The following is a 5,945-nucleotide window of genomic DNA, read 5'->3' as shown; positions in this document are numbered from 1 at the left end:
TAAAAAAATATATCTTTCATTTCTAAAGTGCAACTAGCTATTAAGAAACTACCACCCTTAAATTTTGATGTAATATCCCCAAATAATACTACTATCTGAAAATCTATTAAAATACTCATTTATTTCCAACTCTTTTCTGTGTGTGGTCAGATTTTACTCATATACTTCAAAAAGCAATGTATTTCCACAAATTGAATACAGCAGTACATATAAAGTGACAGCTATTTTCCATTAAACCAGATCTTAAGGAAAGATGTAAAAATATAGAAATGCAATGCTGTAAAAAATTTTTTCTCACTGTTTTTGTTTTGAAATTTCAGTTATATAGCTATATATATGTATGTGTGTGTAAAATATATAGATATATATTCTTTTTGTGTTTTTATATTTTATATACATCTCTATATATGGATATTAGATATGGAGATACATATATATATATATGTATATATATCTCCTTTGTGTGTATTTGCATTTGCTCTTTATTTCTATCTCATTGTTCCTATCTTCTATTTCTGAGAATATGAATATCTTGTCCCTTTCAAGTTTTTCTTTGACTTTTACATATATTTTTTCTTTAAATATTTATTTTTTCTTTTGGTCTTCTTTATATTATCAGCCTTCCTCAGATGTATACTGGTGCTTGCATTTCTGTTTATATTTATAATGGGGCTTTAAAAGTTTGGTTTGAGTATCTCAACTGTTTGGCAATATTTGTCTAACACAGGTTGAGTGGTGGGCTGGGTCACTTGGTTACAGAAATCCTATGCCAATTTCTATAGTCTTGGCTGCCAGTATTGTGGGAGCTCTGCTAAAGTCAACTGAGAATTCCAGAATTTGGTATGTAAGAGTTGACTCAATTTCTGTAATTGTTTTCAGCATCCTCATTCTCAACTTGGCTTTGCTTTAGAGAGTTTTTGCTTATTCTCCACAAAAAATGAAGCTCCTACTTTTGCTGCAGTGATGAAGGGACACGGGGGAGATGGAGATGGAATCTGATGATGTACAAATTTCAAAATTCCTCTTTATTTTTTGCATAACAGCTCAAAGCTTCCTTTTGTTTTTGGTCTTTTTGTTTACTGATTTAAATTTTATCTCCGGAACCACTCACCCAATACAGCATAATAATCTATTTATAATTCAACTGCATAATACATAGGCCCTTCTTAAAATGTTCAATAAATGTGAGCATGTGAGCTGCAGATCACAATCTTGACCAGGACATCATGAAATCTGCCATGTATCCCTGAGGCCTACTATCCTCATATCTAAGTCCTCTCCCATGAAGAAATCAACATGGGTAGTAATAAAATTCCCCATGACAACAGAGAAAATTAAGTTGTTAAGAATCCAGAGAAACAGCAGTAAATATATTTATGAGGATAATTATATGACAATAAATTAAGAATAATTTTCTCTTTTGCCTCTGAACAATTGGTAGTCTAACACTTCACAAAAGCATGGGTTTATGTAATCATTTTAATTAATTTAAATCCTGACTCTCCTGTGGCTTCATTATGAAAGAAAACTAATTTTATGCTTAACAATATGTTCCAGTGCTCACCACTGATTTTTCCTACGTTAAAACAGTAGAAAGTAGAAACTTTCTGTACATCTATGTCTCTATATGCTGATGTATTGCCAAATATAATGCCTCTGAAATTTCATGATTCATATTATTGAAGGGTCTTTTTTTCTTAGTGTGACAATGGTTGAATTTTGACAATGAGGTATGCATATAAGCTATCAAGGCTTTCTTTTATGTTTTGTCATTCAGGGAAAAGAGAAAGTAAAGATGGAAAAGAAAAAGTAAAGATGGCAAATGATTACAGAACAATATATGTTTTTCTTCCTTTTTGGCTGAAAATAATTATTTCTTTCTCAAATTGTGAAGGTTATAAAAACCCGTGGAATGTGTTACAGGAAGAAATTGTGCTTCTGAGTACTGGAACTTACTAAACCTGTGACTGGAAGTTGTGTTGTTGGTGACCTGGGATGATCTACACTTTCAATTAGCTAAAGTTAGGTAATCTTCCAATTAACTGATAAATAATCAGATATTTATTCTTCCTACAGAGGTCCAAGCACAATACCAAGTATTCTTGAGGGGAGTTGTCAGTCTCACACACTGTAATCAACATTTTCTTTATCCTGCTGTCCAATACAATTCATGAATATGTAGAAGAAAAATAATACAGTTGATTGAAAAGCAACTGATATAAGCATCCAGACAACAGAAGATGGAGAAAAAATAGAAATTTATATACATTTAGCTTAGAAATGCTGCTTTTGTAAAATGGTGAGTGAATAGGGCAAGTCCCTGCAGATCACATGTATCAATATATACTTTATATTAAGAAGTAGAAGCCACCTAGCAGGGGACATACCATGATCACGAAGGTGGTTTTTCCAGGGTGAGTCTTATCCATTGCACTCCGGATGTGCCCTGCGATTTCGCCAAATGTAGGAAACTTGACTGCATAATTTGTGATAGTAGGGGACTGCCTTTGGGCTTTCCCCCGACTTTAAAAAATAAAGAAGCCTAGAAGAGTGAAATGGACATGAAACTCCAGTGAAACCAATACAGACCACACTAAAACTGCCCTGAGAAGCTGTCATTTACTCACACAATTTGCCATCCCTCAGTGAAAGCTGATTAGTGATTTACCCAGAATCCCATTTTTGCAAACTTTTATAAATAATTAATTCATCTGTTATTTAATATTTTCTAAAATGTGTCACCAAATTATATCATTTTGTATATTCTTCATCTTTTGAATTAAAGAAATATGTTGGGGTTATTAAAGCAGACACTTAAAAATATATGCTATGAAGTGACTTGTATTTAAGTACACTTGCTTCTTCTCTAAGACTGTGCTAGATGTTCCTATTTCAAATGACTGCTTAAAGTGCATGAGATATACTCCTTGACATTTATGTTGGAATTACTTAATAACCTTATCTGCTTGAAGGTAGCGCATCTATTTCCACAATCTCTCTCTCTCTCTCATCAAACACTAGACATGTATACCTATCTCATTAAGACAGAGTAAACAGAAAACCTTTTGAATACACTTTCAAAGATGTTCAAACAGTTTAAACACATGTATTTTTCCCTTTCAATTACTTTATATTAAATAATTGCTGCCTTCGTTCAGTATCATTATCAAAAAGTCAAAATTAACACTTGTTCTTAACTCAAAATTGGTTTCTGGAAGTTTTTATAAATTTATTTAAATGTTAAGAATTTTAAAACTTTTACTATCTACTGTCCCATTGTAGGATCTTCTTATCTATTTTTTTTAGTATTTGTTAAGGCTTTTATGTCTCAGTTCTTGCATCTGTTTATATTAATGATTCAAGATAAATATTTCTTCAAATACTTCTGAATTTTGCTCTTCTTTGGGACTCCAATTTTATGATAAGGGGATACTCTTGTCCTTATCATATAAAAGCTTTCTCTTCTGACCCCATATTGTTGAACTTTGCATATATTTCCTGCCATTATAACTTTATGACATGTGATGAAGTTTCTCAATCTTACATTCCAGTTCAATTATTTGCTCATTAATCATATCCATTTCATATTTGTCCATCTACAGAGTTTTTATTTAAAATATTATATCGTTCAGACCTGGAATTTCTCTTTGATTTATTATTTTATCAGGTTATTCCTGCTTCTTATTTACAATAATACTGTATGACTTTTTGAAGGTGTTTATTTATGCTTACATAAAATTTTTATTTCTGTGTGACAGTTTTGCTGTATTTTTCTATTATAGATTTCACAGCCCATTTATTTTTCTTTAAGACCATTGTAGTCTTCAGAAAAAGAGTATAGTTTTTCTATGAGCTCAGATTCCCCTGAGATTATCAGCTATCTTTACAGGTAAAATACATCAACGGGAAAGATCAAAACTAAGCCCTAATCACTTTTGATTCTTTAATGGATAGGTGAGAAAGTCCTCCAGGGCAAATAATTCCCAACAACATTGTGATGTTAATTTCATGTGTAAACTTGGTTAGACCATGGCATCCAGCTTTTGGTCAGACACTAGTCTAGATGCTGTTGTGAAAGTACTTCTTAGATGTGATTAATATTTATATCAGCAGTCTGAGTAGATTGTCCATAATAGGGTTAAACCTCATCCCATCAGTTGAAGACTTACATAGATAAAGACTAAGTTCATCCAAAGAAGAAAGTGACTATAGGCTAACTTGGAACTTGAGCTGCAACATCAACTCTTCCTTGGGCATCCAGCTTGCTGGCTTGGCTGACCTGCAAATTCACACTTGCCAGCCTCCATTATTCTGTGAGCCAGTTGTTTAAACTCTCTCTCTATTTTAATAAATGATAGATAGATAGATAGATAGATAGATAGATAGATAGATAGATAGATGATAAATAGAGATATAAGCTTATATATATATAAATCTATGTTTATATATTTATGTAAGTATGTATGCATGTACTATTGGTTCTAACCTGAGATTGACTCCTGATAGTTGTTCCTTTCTCTATTATTGGTCGCTGTGCTACACAGAGATACTCCCTAAATAGTCACAGTTCTTTGTTAAAATGTTTTTTTCTTTGTGGAAATACCCTATCATTCAGATTTTGAAGCGGACTAAAGAGGAGAACAATCTCACATTATTCATCAATCCTTCTTGTCCCTGTTTTGACCTATGTTGACAACACAGCTAATATGTTCTGTAAATTAGGTATATTAAATACGTTTTGACATGATATGATGGTTTGAGTTGTAACTCCATAATAAGTCAAGAAGCTCTGTATTTGCAAGTTATCTTTATCATGCAAACAATCAGGCACACACACACATGCATATATATATCTATACACACATACAAACCTTTATAATAATTTTGTAATGATACATTATGGTAAATGCTATTACATGTAACAAAATTAAAGTGTTTATATGAAATTTTATGTTTAAAATAAAATTTGATTGGAGGTATTCAAAGCCAATAGACAAAGAATACTTGACAATAAATAAATATGAATCAGGTAATTGGCTAGCTACTTTCTGATAAGGTCATTAGGTTTCCTCATCTTACATCATAGAAAATAAATAACAAATTAATTAAATTTTAAATGAAAATATTAATACATAAGAAAATATCTGTGGCTAAAAGGGTGCTGTGTAAAAATGTGTCTTTTCTATTTGTGAAAAAGGAAAGTAATAATGAAAGCCAATAATATTGAAAGAAAAAACAGTATGGACACTTATAGTATAATATTAAAAGTAATGTAAGAGAACAGCAGAGTGTTAATGTATTACATATTAGAGAAGTTTTTTACAGAAATACTAAAACCTTAAGTATAATTAAGTGAATACAATTAGTTAGCATTAAATCAGGTTAAAAATGAATGTAAATCCAATCAAAGAAATTACTAATAAAATTAGTAAGTAAAATAGAACCCAACTTGTAATTTTACAAAGGCTGTTTTTGTTTTTATAATTTTCACAAATGCACAAGAAAGTCACTCAATTTTCTTGTCACATTAGAAAACACTAGGAGCAATTACAGTAAACAAACCTTGCTAAGTAACAGTAAGACAAGTACTTTATTTTCACTTCTGACTGATAAAGTTTATTCCATAAAATTATAAACAGACATTTGCCTGTTTAATATATGCCAAGCATATGTGATGCCAAGCATATATGCTAGTTGTTATTCTTATGCAATAATTACTTTATTGAACATCATGTTAATCTTATATAGAGTTTTTACTTTTATTTTAAAGTAGATTAAATGGAGGAAGAAAGACTTTATGTATCTATTCCAAGTTGTAGTAAGAACCAGAAAAGGGACATAACCCTGCTCACAGATAAAACCAGAGATTATGGGCTCCAGAGACCTGTGTGGCTCCATGATGTATGGGTTGTGTGTTTAGAGTGAACTAAGTAAATAAATTTTAT

General features: G+C 31.3%; 1 non-coding gene across 1 annotated transcript; it reads left to right on the top strand.

Moving 5' to 3' along the window:
• Window positions 1-2,363: 2,363 nt before the first annotated feature.
• On the top strand, window positions 2,364-2,522 carry LOC119467983. The gene has a single exon (XR_005196620.1). It is a non-coding gene; the product is annotated as a U1 spliceosomal RNA (small nuclear RNA).
• Window positions 2,523-5,945: the final 3,423 nt, after the last annotated feature.

Source organism: Cebus imitator, unplaced genomic scaffold, assembly GCF_001604975.1.
Source record: "Cebus imitator isolate Cc_AM_T3 unplaced genomic scaffold, Cebus_imitator-1.0 Scaffold360, whole genome shotgun sequence".
Taxonomy (NCBI): domain Eukaryota; kingdom Metazoa; phylum Chordata; class Mammalia; order Primates; family Cebidae; genus Cebus; species Cebus imitator.
The sequence above is the reverse complement of the archived record's forward strand: the minus strand, read 5'-3'. Positions and strand labels throughout refer to the sequence as shown.